The sequence below is a fragment of the Arachis hypogaea genome, chromosome 12 (genome assembly GCF_003086295.3).
Source record: "Arachis hypogaea cultivar Tifrunner chromosome 12, arahy.Tifrunner.gnm2.J5K5, whole genome shotgun sequence".
Lineage (NCBI taxonomy): Eukaryota > Viridiplantae > Streptophyta > Magnoliopsida > Fabales > Fabaceae > Arachis > Arachis hypogaea.
In genome coordinates this window covers 41,006,189-41,021,332 of record NC_092047.1, presented here as the reverse complement: position 1 = coordinate 41,021,332, position 15,144 = coordinate 41,006,189, and positions in this window count along the sequence as shown.

Sequence of the window (15,144 nt, the reverse complement as noted above, 5' to 3'; positions counted from 1 at the left end):
TCAAAGTGTTCTTGCATGCATTATTTGTTTTGATCTTAAAATCTTATGTTTTGTGTCATTTTGTTGTTTTTCTCTTTCTTCATTAATTCCAAAAATAAAAAATAATATCTTTTCCTTATTTTACTCATAAAATTCAAAATTTTGAGTTGACTTAGTCAAAAATTTTTAAAATTTAGTTGTTTCTTATTAGTCAAGTCAAAATTTAAATTTAAAAAAATTTATATCTTTTCAAATCTTTTTCAAAATCAATTCTTTTTTATTTTTCTTTTAATATTTTTGAATTCTTTCTTAAAATTTTTCAAAATCTTTTTCATTTTCCTTTAATGTTTTCGAAAATCTTTAAACAAATTTTTAAATCTTTTTCTTAATTTTATTGCATAATTTTTGAAATCTTTGCTAGTATTTAATGTTTTGATTCAAAAATTTCAAGTTTGTTACTTTCTTGTTAAGAAAGGTTCAATCTTTAAATTCTAGAATCATATCTTTTAGTTTCTTGTTAGTCAAGTCATTAACTTTAATTTTAAAAATCAAATCTTTTTAATTTCCTTTTCAATCTTTTTCAAAATAAATTTCAAATCATATCTTTTTCAAAATTTTAATTTCAAAATCTTTTTCTAACTTCTTATCTTTTCAAAAGTTTCAAATCTTTTTCAATTAACTACTTGACTTTTTGTTTGTTTTAATTTTACTATTTCTTATCTTTTTCGAAACCACCTAACTAATTTTCTCTCTCATTAATTTTCGAAAACCACTAATAACTTTTTCAAAATTCTTTTTAATTAACTAATTATTTTAAATGTTAATTTTATTTTATTTCTTTCAATATTTTCGAATTCTAACTTATAATTAAAATAAAAACAAAAATATTTTTCTTTTCTTTTAATTAATATTCGAATACTCCCTCTCTCATCTCTTTTTATTTATTTATTTACTAACACTTCTCTTCTACTCATAATTCGAACCCTCTCCCTCTCTCTGTGTTCGAATTCTTCCTATTCTCTCTCTACCTCATTCTTCTATTCTTCTACTCACATAAAGGAATCTCTATACTGTGACATAGAGGATTCCTCTTCTTTTCTATTCTCTTCTTTTTCATATGAGCAGGAACAAGGATAAGAACATTCTTGTTGAAGCTGATCCTGAACCTGAAAGGACTCTGACGAGGAAGCTAAGAGAAGCTAAAGCACAACACTCTAGAGAGGACCTTACAAAAATTTTCGAAAAAGAAGTAGACATGGCATCCAAACCCAATAACAATGGTGGAGATGCAAGAAAGATACTTGGTGACTTTACTACACCAACTTCCGACTTCTATGGAAGAAGCATCTCAATTCCTGCAATTGGAGCAAACAACTTTGACCTTAAGCCTCAATTAGTTTCTCTAATGCAGCAGAATTGCAAGTTTCATGGACTTCCATTGAAAGATCCTCATCAGTTCTTAGCTAAATTCTTGCAAATCTGTGACACTGTTAAGACCAATGGGGTTAATTCCGAGGTCTACAGACTTATGCTTTTCCCTTTGCTGTAAGAGACAGAGCTAGGATATGGTTGGACTCACATCCTAAAGAAAGCCTGAACTCTTAGAAAAAGTTAGTCAATGCTTTCTTGGCCAAATTCTTTCCACCTCAAAATTTGAGTAAGCTTAGAGTGGAAGTCCAAACCTTCAGACAGAAGGAAGGTAAATTCCTCTATGAAGCGTGGGAAAGATACAAGCAATTGATCAGAAGGTGTCTTTCTGACATGCTTTCAGAATGGAGCATCTTATGTATATTCTATGATGGTCTGTCTGAATTGTCCAAGATGTCATTGGACCACTCTGCTGGTGGATCTCTTCATCTGAAGAAAACGCCTTCAGAAGCCCAGGAACTCATTGAAATGGTTGCAAATAACCAGTTCATGTACACTTCTGAAAGAAATCCTGTGAATAATGGGATGACTAAGAAGAAAGGAGTTCTTGCGATTGATACTCTGAATGCCATATTGACTCAGAATAAAATATTGATTCAGCAAGTCAATATGATTTCTCAGAGTCTAACTGGAATGCAAGCTGCATCCGGCAGTACTAAAGAAGTCTCCTCTGAAGAAGAATCTTATGACCCTGAGAATCCTGGAATGGAAGAAGTGAATTACATGGGAGAATCTATGGAAACACTTACAATCCTTCATGGAGGAATCATCCTAATCTCTCATGGAAGGATCAACAGAAGCCTCAACAAGACTTCAATAATAATAATGGTGGGAGAAATAGGTTTAGCAATAGCAAGCCTTTTCCATCATTTTCTCAGCAACAGACAGAGAATTCTAAGCAGAGCCTCTCTGACTTAGCAACCATAGTCTCTGATCTAAGTAAGACCACTCACAGTTTCATGACTGAAACAAGGTCCTCCATCAGGAATTTGGAGGCACAAGTGGGTCAGCTGAGTGAAAGAGTTATTGAAATCCCTCCAAGTACTCTCCCAAGCAATACAGAAGAGAATCCAAAGAGAGAGTGCAAGGCCATCAATATGTCCAAAATGGCCAAACCTATAGAGGAGGGAAAGGTAGTGATCTCCAGTGAGGAAGACCTCAATGGATGTCCACTGACCACTAAGGAGTTTCCTAATGAGGAACTAAAGAAATCTGAGGCTCATACAGAGACCATAGAGATTCCACTGAACTTACTGTTGCCATTCATGAGCTCTGATGATTATTTGTCCTCTAAAGAGGATGAAGATGTTGTTGAAGAGCAAGTTGCTTAGTATCTAGGAGCAATCATGAAGCTAAATGCCAAGCTATTTGGTAATGAGACTTGGGAGGATGAACCTCCATTGCTCATCAATGAACTGAATGCTTAGGCTCAACTGAAGTTACCTCAGAAGAAATTGGATCCCGGAAAGATCTTAATACCTTGTACCATAGGCACCATGACCTTTGAGAAGGCTTTGTGTGACCTGGGGTCATGCCACTCTCTGTAATGGAGAAACTAAGGATTTTTGAGGTACAAGCTGCAAGATTCTCCCTAGAATTGGCAGACAAATCAAGAAAATAGGCTTATGGACTTGTAGAGGATGTCTTAGTGAAGGTTGAAGGCCTGTACATCCCTGCTGATTTCATAATCCTAGACACTGGGAAGGATGAGGATGAATCTATTATTCTTGGAAGACCCTTCCTAGCCACATCAAAAGCTGTGATTGATGTGGACAGAGGAGAGTTAATCCTTCAATTGAATGAGGACTACCTTGTGTTTAAGGCTCAAGGATCTTCTTCTGTAACCATGGAGAGGAAGCATGAAAAGCTTCTCTCAATACAGAGTCAAACAGAGCCCCCACACTCAACTTCTAAGTTTGGTGTTGGGAGGCCACCATTAAGCTCTGAATCTCTGTGAAGCTCTCTAAGAGCTCACTATCAAGCTATTGACATTAAAGAAGCTCTTGTTGGGAGGCAACCCAATGTTATTTAATTATATTTATTTTTATAAACATTTGTTTTTCATTGTCATGTTATGTTTTCCTTAGGTAGATGATCATGTGGAGTCACAAAAACAACTGCAGAATTAAAGCGGAATCAAAAACAGCATCAAAAACAGCACACCCTGGAGGACAGGCTTACTGGCATTTAAACGCCAGTAAGGATAGCAGAATGGGCGTTTGACGCCCAGTCTGGTAGCATTCTGGGTGTTAAACGCCAGAATTGGCAGACAGACTGGCGTTTAATGCCAAAAAAGGGTGTCTGGTGTCTGGTTGGCGTTAAACGCCAGAAAGGGGCATCAGCTTGGCGTTTAACGCCAGAAAAGGTAGCAGAGCTAGCGTTAAATGCCATAAATGGCACACAGAGGGCGTTTAAACGCCAGAAAGGTGCAGGAAGCAGAATTCCTTGACACCTCAGGATCTGTGGACCCCACAGGATCTCCACCTACCCCACCTCTCTTTCTCTCCTCTTCACACCTTTCCATAACACTCTTCCCCAAATACCCTTTACCAATCACATCAACACCTCTTCCCCAAACACCATTCACCTATCAAATCCTACCCTCTTATCCATACTCTTTTCACCACTCACATCCATCCATCATAAAATCCCACCTACCTCACCATTCAAATTCAAAATATTTCCCTCCCAAACCCAACCCCTTCTTCCACGAATTCCCTCTCCCTCTTACCCTATAAAATACCCCTCCTTACCACCTTCATTTTCACACATCATACACACTAAAACCCCCTTGGCCGAATCCACTCCTCCCCTCCATCTCTTTCATTCCTTATTCTTCTCCTCATTTCTTTCTTCTTTTGCTCGAGGACGAGCAAACATTTTAAGTTTGGTGTGGAAAAAGCCCTGCTTTTTGTTTTTCCATATCCACTAATGGCACCTAAGGCCAGAGAAACCTCTAGAAAGAGGAAAGGGAAGGCAATTGCTTCCACCTCCGAGTCATGGGAGATGGAGAGATTCATCTCAAAAGTCCATCAAAACCACTTCTATGAAGTTGTGGCCAAGAAAAAGGTGATCCCCGAAGTCCCCTTCATGCTCAAAAAGAGTGAATATCTGAAGATTCGACGTGAGATTCAATGAAGAGGTTGGAAAACTCTCACCAACCCCATCCAACAAGTTGGGATCTTAATGGTTCAAGAGTTCTATGCTAATGCATGGATCACTAAGAACCATGATCAAAGTATGAACCCGAACCCAAAGAATTGTCTCACAATGGTTTGGGGAAAATACTTGGATTTCAGTCCGAAAACTGTAAGATTGGCATTCAACTTGTCAATAATTAGAGGAAATTCTCATTCTTTCACTAGAAAAGTCAACTTTGATCAAAGGTTGGACCAAGTCCTCATGGACATCTGTATAGAAGGAGCTCAATGGAAGAGAGACTCAAGAGACAAGCCAGTTCAATTGAGAAGGCCTGACCTCAAACCCGTGGCTAGGGGATGGTTAGAGTTCATCCAACGCTCTATCATTCCTACTAGCAACCGGTCTGAAGTTACTGGGGACCGGGCTATTATGATCCATGGTATCATGATTGGAGAGGAAGTAGAAGTTTATGAGATTATATCTCTAGAACTATACAAGGTGGCTGACAAGCCCTCCACTTTGGCAAGGTTAGCCTTCCCTCATCTCATCTGCCACCTATACATTTCAGCTGGAGTTGTCATAGAGGAAGACATCCTCATTGAAGGGGATAAGCCCATCACTAAGAAGAGGATGGAGCAAACAAGAGAGCCCACTCATGGACCTCAACAAGAGCATGAGAAAGCCCCTCATCAAGAAATCCCTAAGATGCCTCAAGGGAAGCATTTCCCTCCACACAACTATTGGGAGCAACTCAACACTTCTTTAGGAGATTTGAGTTCCAACATGGAGCAACTAAGAATGGAGCACCAAGAGCACTCCATTATCCTCAATGAAATTAGAGAGGACTAAAAGGCCATGAGAGAAGAGCAACAAAGGCAAGGAAGAGACATAGAGGAGCTCAAGCACTTCATAGGATCTTCAAGAGGAAGAACTAGCCGCCATCACTAAGGTGGACCCGTTCTTTACCTTTCTTGTTCTTATTTTTTTATTTTTCGGTTTTGATGCTTTATGTTTTATCTATGTTTGTGTCTTCATTACATGATCATTAGTGTTTAGTGTCTATGTCTTAAAGCTATGAATGATTCCATGAATCCCTTACATTTCTTAAATGAAAAATGCTTTATTTGCAAAAGAACAAGAAGTGCATAATTTCGAAAATTATCTTGAAGTTAGCTTAATTATTTTGATGTGGTGGCAATATTTTTTGTTTTCTGAATGAATACTTGAACAGTGCATATTTTTTATAGTGAAGTTTATGAATGTTAAAATTGTTGGCTCTTGAAAGAATAATGAAAAAAGAGAAATGTTATTGATAATCTAAAAAATCATAAAATTGATTCTTGAAGCAAGAAAAAGCAGTGAAAAGCAAAGCTTGCGAAAAAAAAAGAAGAAAATTTGACAAAAAATAATGAAAAAAAAGAAAGAAAAAGAAAGAAAAAGCAAGCAGAAAAAGCCAATAGCTCTTTAAACCAAAAGGCAAGAGCAAAAAGCCAATAACCCTTTAAACTAAAAGGCAATGGTAAAAAGGATCCAAGGCTTTGAGCATTAATGGATAGGAGGGCCCAAAAGAATAAAATCCTGGCCTAAGCGGCTAAACCAAGCTGTCCCTAACCATGTGCTTGTGGCGTGAAGGTGTCAAGTGAAAAGCTTGAGACTGAGCGGTTAAAGTCGTGGTCCAAAGCAAAAAGAGTGTGCTTAAGATCTCTAGGCATGACGTGGTGGAAATTGGCGGATTAAGAAATTAATATAAGAGATACGTTGCAAGTACAGTTCTTAACCAACAAAAATCCGCTTATCAATTTAGAAGGGTTGTCACAAAATTAGAATTAAAATACTGGGGGTATGAGTCCCAGGTCGTCTCCCAACGAGTTGTAGAAAGATATGCTATTTTATTAATCAGGTGTTTTCCAAAATGGTTTTGAGTTGATAAACAGGAAATTAAATCAGAGAATTTATGTAATTTAAATAAAAATCTTGACCGGGAGTAGATTAGTCGAAAGCTCTATCCTTGTTGGAGTTCTCCCAAGATTAATTGATAATTGAAGGTTATTCTGCTTAGTTATCCTCTACTAGATGGAGGAAAGTCAAGCAAGTTGGAAGTCTACTTCTATTCACAAGTTCTAATCCTCTCTCTTGGGAAGGATTAGTGTCAATGACTAGAGGGCGATCCAACAATAAACCCAATTACAATTTTACTCTTGAGCATTCCAACTCAAGGTTTTCCTTTCAATAAACTCCCAATCAAGTTAGGGAACTACTCGCTCATTATGAATGTAAACTTCACAAAATAAGAAAGGGAAATAAAGGAAGACATGATAAATAATAATCAAAAAGACCAATTAAAAATAAAAATAGTTCTTGTATTAATAAATTCTGAAAATAATCCAATAGTAACTCTGAACAAATTAAGGATATGGAAGAGTAAGAGACAAGTAAAGAAAACAAACTAGAATGATGAAGTCTTGGCGGAGGTAATAACTCTTCTCAATATCCCAATCCAAAAAGCAATAAAAAACAAAATCCTAAGAACTATGAATGTGTAGAGAGAAAAACCTAGAGGAGGAGTAAAATCAGATCTAAAACTAGAAAATTATGCGGCATGAATGTCTCCCCTGGCCTCTGCATGTTCCCTGGCTCTAATCTGCTTTTCTGGGCCAAAAACTGGGTCAAAACATGGCCCAAAATCGCTACCAGCAAATTTTGCAAATTCTACAGATCACGTACGTCACGCGATCGCGTCATCCACGCGTTCGCGTCATCCAGTGTTTTGCCTTGCCACGCGTGCGCGTCGTCCACGCATTCGCGTCACTTGTGCAGTTTCCAATCCATGCGTTCGCGTCAGGCACGCGAGCACATCACTACGATTTCTCCATTCGCGCGGTCGCATGAGCCATGCATCCGCGTCGTTTATCGCTGGTCATCTCCTAAATATTTTGTGTTCATTCCATTTTTGCAAGCTTCCTTTCCAATTTCCAAGTCATTCATGCCCTATAAAGCCTGAAACACTTAACACAGGGATCACGGCATCGAATGGAATAAAAGAAAATTAAAATACATAATTAAAAGTCTCTAGGAAGCAAGTTTTCAACCATGGAGTAATTTTGGGAAGGAATTGTAAATACATGCTAATCATATAAATAAGTGGGTAAAGATTTGATAAAACCGCACAATTAAACACAATATAAACCATAAAATAATGGTTTATCAACCTCCCCACACTTAAACATTAGCATGTCCTCATGCTTAGTTGAAGGAGATAAAATAAATGAGTAGGAACATGTAAAACTCATGCAATGCAATGCAACCTATACATATGAATGCAACTATATGATTCTTGTCCACTTGATTAAAAGAAAATAAGCTCTTCAAGGCAATCACAAATCAAATTCCACTAATTCAATTCTTATACAGTAAGAACAGATAAAAATGCAAGAAGGTAGCTCATGAAAGCAGGGAACATAGAATTTAAGCATTAAACCCTCACTATTGATGTATGTACACTCTAGTCTCTCAAGTGTATAGGGTAATCACTCTACTCCTCTCTAATCATGCTTTCTAAAACTTGTTCTACACCTAACCAATCAACAATATTTAACGTACCAATGAAAACATCATGAGGTCTTTTCAAGGTTGTAATGGGGCCAAGGTAAGGGTAAGGGTACATATATGGCTAAGTAAGCTTATAAATTGAATCTTTAATTAACCTAAGCTTTCACCTAACACATATATATTCTATATAACTTTAAATTTCATACCTAGCTGCCCAAAATTTCCCTTTCACATTCCATACTCGTGTATCAACTTTATTTTAATTTTATCATATATGCATTGATATTTGAATTTTAAATTAGCATTGGGGTAATTTTGTCTCCTTATTTATTTATTGAATTTTTTTTTGAACATGAAAATAAACACAGCTTATCAATGCACATGGATTTTCAATTTTTATAGTTTCACATGAGTAGGTACCCAATTTCTCATTATATTATCATGCAACATTCCCTTATTATCTTTTGCTCCCATAATCTTCCCATACTCAATTAACTCACAATTCTATCTTAAGCTAACCAAAGATTCAATTGGGATATATAATTATTTTTCCACTTAAGGCTAGTGATGTGGTAAAATACAGAACAAATGGGATTTAGAGGCTCAAAGTGGCTAACAAAGGTAACTTAAGGGGTAGGCTTAATTAGGGTAAGTGAGCTAAGCAAATAATGGCCTCAATCATATGCAAGCATATAAATAAATTAAACATTGGACATACAGGATGAAACAAAATATAGATTACAATCATAGAGAAGTAAACACACAAGAATAAAATATTTATAGTTAAATAATGTAACCATGTAACTAAGCTCAATTCTTACGGGTTGTGTGTTCTTAGCTTTTTTAAACTATGTTCCAAATACAACTCCAAGCAAATTTAACATAAAAGTTTTGATTAAAATTAGTAAAATTTTGTTCAAAAAAAAAATAGGGTCTTAGAAGAAACTTATTATCTTTTCAATCAAGTAGAACATGCATGCAACTAACCTATTACTATGCAATTTATCCTATTCTACAAAAAAAACTAACTAAATATCCTATTTTATTGGTGTTAAGGAAGAGAAATTACATCCGAAAGTCAGGTATTGACCGACCTCCCCACACTTAAGGCTTCACACCGTCCTCGGTGCCATCTGTCAGGAATAAAGGGGGGGTGGTAGCAGTATCTCCACCATCGGGACCGTCATGGCTTCCTGTGCTGGTAAATGAAGTGGAGTCCGAGGTGTTTGGGTCTTTGTAGTTCCCCATAAGTAGCTCCTTGAGGTATGTGAATCGGCGCTTGTTACAGCGCTCTTTTAGCTTTGCTTTGTGTTCTTGTCGGTCCAACCTTTCAAGTATCTGATGGAGCAGTTGGGTTGTTGTGGGTGCTTGTGGTGTTGAAGGAGGAATGTCTTCATCCGGTTCAGTAGGTTGGCTTGTAGTGGCTGCTGGAGGCCTGATATATTTCCCGTTAGGGACGTATTGATCATCCCGTGGAAGCATGGCTTTGGTGTCCCCAGCTCTGTAGGAGACTCCGGCTGCTGAGACGAGATCTGAAACCAGGGCGGGGAAAGGTAAGTTGTTCGCAATTTGTACGTGTCCCATTCCATTCCAGATGTGTCTTGGTAGGTTTAGAGGCTGGTTTGTAAGGATGCACCACGTCTGCAGTAAAGGAGGATTCATGAGTGCTCGGAAAGACATAATGGGACATGATCTGTGCCCATACTCGAGCCTGATAAATCCCGATTTTTTGGTTTATCTTATGCTTAATTTGGGGGATTTTATCACATTTTCTCACATTTATTCAATGAAATAGCATGGTTTTGTAATTCTCCCTTGATTTGTGCTTAAATGTGAAAACATGCTTTTTAGGCCCTAAAATTGGTGATTTTAATTTACTTTAATTCTATTTGATGCCTTGATATGTTTGTTGAGTGATTTTAGGTTCATAAGGCAAGTATTGGATGGAAGAAGTGAGGAGAAAAGCATGCAAAGTGGGAGAACTCATGAAGAAATGAAGGAACCGTAAAGTTGTCAAGCCTGACCTCCTGGCACTCAATTGACCATAACTTGAGCTACAAAGTTTCAAATGAGGGGGATTCAGTTGCATTGGAAAGCTAACATCCGGGGTTTCAAAATGATATAAAATTTGACATATGTTACTTCGCTTTCAGGGGCGCACACGCGCCATGTACGCGTGCGCGCCGATGCTGCTCGTGGCCTACTAAAGTGAAATCGCCCCCAGCGATTTCTAAAGCACTTTGGGCCCAACCCAACTCATTTCTGAAGCTATTTCATGCAAAATTCAAGCTTGGGAAAGAGGGGAGCAATTGTTTGTAGCATTAGCATCATATAGGTTAGTTTCTAGAGAGAGAAGCTCCCTCTTCTCTCTAGAATTAGGTTAGGTCAATTCTTCTAGATCTAGGTTCAATCTCATATTTTCATCTTGTTTCTTTTATGATTTCTTACTTCTACTCCTTCATTCTCATGATTTGTAGTGTTAATTTTACTTTTATACCTCTTTTATGTTCATGGATGCTCTTGTTGGATTTGATTTACTTTTAATGCAATTTAATGTTTGATGTTTCTTTATTGTTGATTTGAGTTGTTGATCTTATTTTTCTTGCAATTGGTAGTTGGTAGATTTATTATTCTTGCACATTTATTATGCTTTCTTTTTATACACCCACCAAGTGTTTGACAAAATGCTTGGTTGGGCTTTAGAGTAGATCTTGAGCATTCTTGGCTTGGAAAGAGTAATTAGGCAACCTTGAGTCATAAAAACCCAACTCATGTTGGTGATCTAGAGTTGTTAGCTAATATTGTTTCCATTGACGCTAATCTTTTGCTAATTTAATTAGTAAGTTGATTAGGACTTTTGGATTGAGATTAGCTAGTCTTATTAGACTTTCTCTCATGGAAGATAACCTATATCTTCTTCCAATGTTGGAGATGACGTAATAAGATAAATTCTTGTTTATTATTGTGATATGATTGATTAATCTTTTTTGACTTTCTCCCTGTGTGTTGGAGTTGACTAAATAAGATGAATTAATCATTGTATGACTAGGATAGAATGCCTATGATCTCAATTCTTGCCATGAATGTCTCTCTTTATTACTTGCTTTCTTTAGCTACTTGTTTGATTTACTTTTCTTGCCATTTAAATTCTTGCCTCTTTAATTTCTTGCCCTCTTGTCAATCAAAAACCCCCTTACCCCTTCATAGCCAATAAGCATACACTTCATTGTAATTCCTCGTGAGACGACCCGGAGTCCAAAATACTCCGGTTATTTCTTATTTGGGGTTTGTTCTTTGTGACAACCAATATTTTTGATGTGGGAATTGTTTGTTGGTTAGAACTATACTTACAACGAAGTTCTTATTTCTAGAAGAGAAATTCTAAACCATCGAGCAAATCTCTATCATCAAAATGGCACCGTTATCAGGGAGTTACAATGGTGTTTGGCTATTGTGAATATTGTGAATATGTTTGCCTTTTGCTTATTTGTTAGTTTTTGTTAGCTTTAGGACTTTGTTACTTATTTTTGTTAGTTTTTGTTTTTGTTTGCTATTATGAATTCTCATCCTCACTTTGGCTATGAGTTTGGCTCAAATTATGTTGTAGGAAATGAGAGCTTCAATGACAATATGCATCAAGGATGGAACAATCGAAGGTGGGAGGAGCCTCAAGGGATTGATCACCCTTCTTGGCAACAACAACCTCCGGTTTCTTATGGGTATAATTCTAATCCTAATGCATATCAATCTAATGGATGTGGTGACTCTTATTGTGATTGTCAACAACCACTACCACATGCCTATGAACCACCCCCTCAACATGATTTTGAACCACCTTACTCACAAGCCCCACACCACCAAACACCTCCATATGGCCATAATCCTTATCCACCATACCAACCACCTTATGAGACATATGAACCATACATAGAACCACCACCATTCCAACACAATTACTCTCAAGAACCACTTCAATATACACCATCTCCATACCCTTACCAAGATGAACCAACTTCCAATTATGAAACTTTCCTCCCAAACAATGAACCTTCTTTTTCCACACCATCTCCAATGGATGATTCTCTCCAAGAATATGTTAGTTCTTATATTCGAAGGCAAGAAGAGAACCAAAAGAAGTTTAAGGAGCTAGGAGCCCAGATGGCTATCCTAGTGGAAGCCGTTAGCAATATAGCCTCCTCCCGGCTAAGCCTAAGCAACCAAAGCACTCCCATTGACGAATGTGGAGAATCAACCAAGGAGATTAGTGAGGGAGTGAGTTTAGAGCTTCAAGTCGAAGAAGAGGAGTTGAAGCAAGAATTACCACAAGGGGAGGAAGTCGAGATAATTGAGCCGGAAGAAGTGGTTGAAGCCTTTGAAGAGGTTGACCAAGAGATGGATTCAATCATTGAGGAGTTCCTATCTACAATTGAATTCTCTCCCATTGGGCTTAACATAGAGGGTAAGGAAGAAGATACCTCACCTCCCATACCCTTGGTAAGCAATGAAGAAGAGATTGAATTGGAAGGAAGCTACCAAGAGGAGGAGGTTGAGCAAAGAGCAAGCTCCATCATTGAAGATGATTCTACACCAACTAATGAGTCTTTTGGAATTGATGAATCCCCTTCATTGTGTTGTGAAATTGATGACAAGGAGGACCGTGCACAACCTCCAACACATGGTTTGAGCAATGAAGGGTGTATAGAAGAAGTTGGTAAGCAAGGAATTGAAATTGAAGAAGCTTGCAAAGAGGTGGAAGATGCAAAGAAAGAGCACAAGGGAATGGATCTCACATTGGCTAAGTGTGGGGAGGTCCCCCTTCCTAAGTCACCATCCTACACAACATTCAAGTGGGTAAAATTCTTATTTCTAATCTTTACTTTCCCACTTGAATATGGTTTGATTGAAAATGATGGTCAACTTAGAGCTCTTTGTGGAGTTAAGAGTAAGAGAGAGTTGTGTAGTGGTTGGAAACATCACTCTAAGTTCATGATGGTTGTATGCTCAAAGTTGAATAGCAATGGTTGGTGTAGTACCAAATTGCATGGGTCTAGGAGAATGTTTGGATGCTTAGTTGAGAATTCACCCCTCTTGCCACCCGGAGGAAATCACCATGATCAACACAAGGACGGGTGTCAAAACAAAGTGTGGAATCCGGATCGCACAAGGAGAATCAAATTTGGGAGCTCATGGTTTGTGAAGAACTCCATCAAAGCTTGAAGATATTAAAATTGAAGAATGGAGCTTATTGGAGACTCAAGCATTGGTGGATGTTCAAGGATAGCTTCAAGCACAAGCCACCTTAAGAGGAGCTCCCCATAAGTCCAACTTAAGAACAATAAACAAAAGTGCTAGGTGGGAGACACCCCACCATGGTAACATCCTTCTATTTTTTTCTTTTGTATATATTGGTAAAACTAGTTTAATTTCATGTTTTGATTAGTTAGTTGAGTTTATTTGGGAGTCTAGTAGGTTAAATAAGGTTTTATGATGTTTTGGTAGCTGTTTGGAGGTTTGGAATGCTTGCATTGGTGCAAAAACATAGAAAATTTTGAAAAATAGAGCACCACCCACGCACACGCGTGGTTCACGTGTACGCGTGACCCAAGTATTTTCGGCCATCCACGCGCACGCGTCATGTATGCGTACGCGTGGATTGAGTTTTTTCCACTTCCCATACATTTACCCGAGAGTTGTGCCTGGAGTGTGCCAACCTTGTGCCCCAAGGCACGCGCACGCGTACCTTGCGCGTTCACGTCAACTCTCTGCCTTGCCATGCACGCGTCCGCGCACTGCGCACATACGCGCCGCTTCCATTTTATCAATCCACGCTTGCGCACACATGACGCGCACGCGTGGATTGCCCTGTTTCACTCATCTTCTTTTCTTCTCCTCTTTCCACTTCTTTCCTTCTTCTCTCTTCTCCTCTTTTCTTTCCACCCTTCAAACATCATCCAACACTACCAAACATCATGTAACACCATTTCTTTTAGTTAGTTAGTTAGTTTAATTTTTGTTTTCCATTATAAGTGTTGGAATACTAATCTTGTTTACTGTTTATTGCTGCTTATTACTAATAGGATGTTAGTTTAACATCATTAATGTTAATCATCATTGTTGGATTCTTTGTTGAGGTTATATTCGGTTATTTGGTTCGGAACTTTTCATGTTTAATGCTTTTGAATACCAAGTACATGTTACATTGCCTTCATGCATCTTAACTCTTTGAATTGCATGTTTTGGCCACCATGCATTCATCATCCATTGTTAGGCAATTGTACATTATCAATGTATTTTTTTATGATGCTTGTTCTAATTGATCATCACCTATTTCATGCATTGAGATTGTGGAATTGTGAAATTGGATCGAAAGCTTATCTAATGACATATTTTTGAGCTTTATAAAGCTTTGTGGGCCATGCTTGCTATGTGATTGATTTTCACTTCTATCTTCTTTTTCCTAAGTTCCATAGCATCCATGTGTTTCACCTCTATGTCACTTAGATGTTGCAACAACTTTAATATGTGTCATTGATTATTGTGTGAGTTTCATATACCATTTTGTTCACTAAGTCTACCTACACATCAATCAATGTCCATGCATTATCCAATCTCACAATTGCTTGATTTTTGCTTGAATGCTTTTATGCTTCTTCACTACTTGTTTGGTTGCCTTAACCTACAAGTCTTTTAAAGTATCTCAAGCACACTAGAATGAGTGAAGTGCATGTTTTCTTTTGTGTAAATGTGACACAGCTTTTTATACTAGTATGTGTGTATGTATTCTAAACCGCGCACAATTTTAGAACCCACACACCTATTTTTCATCAATGTCACACCAATTCACCCGCTCAATTCTAGTGATTTACCTCATTCCAACAATACACGCTTCCTTGCTTTTGTATTTTCTCATCTTACGGTGTTTATTTTGTTTTTCATTATTGATACACCACAAGCAAAAACGGAAGCGGAAGAAAGAACACGCAGCATCGGTTGATCTACCAACTGAAGGTAGCAACTAGGAAAGTCACCGAACTCCCTTGTTCATCT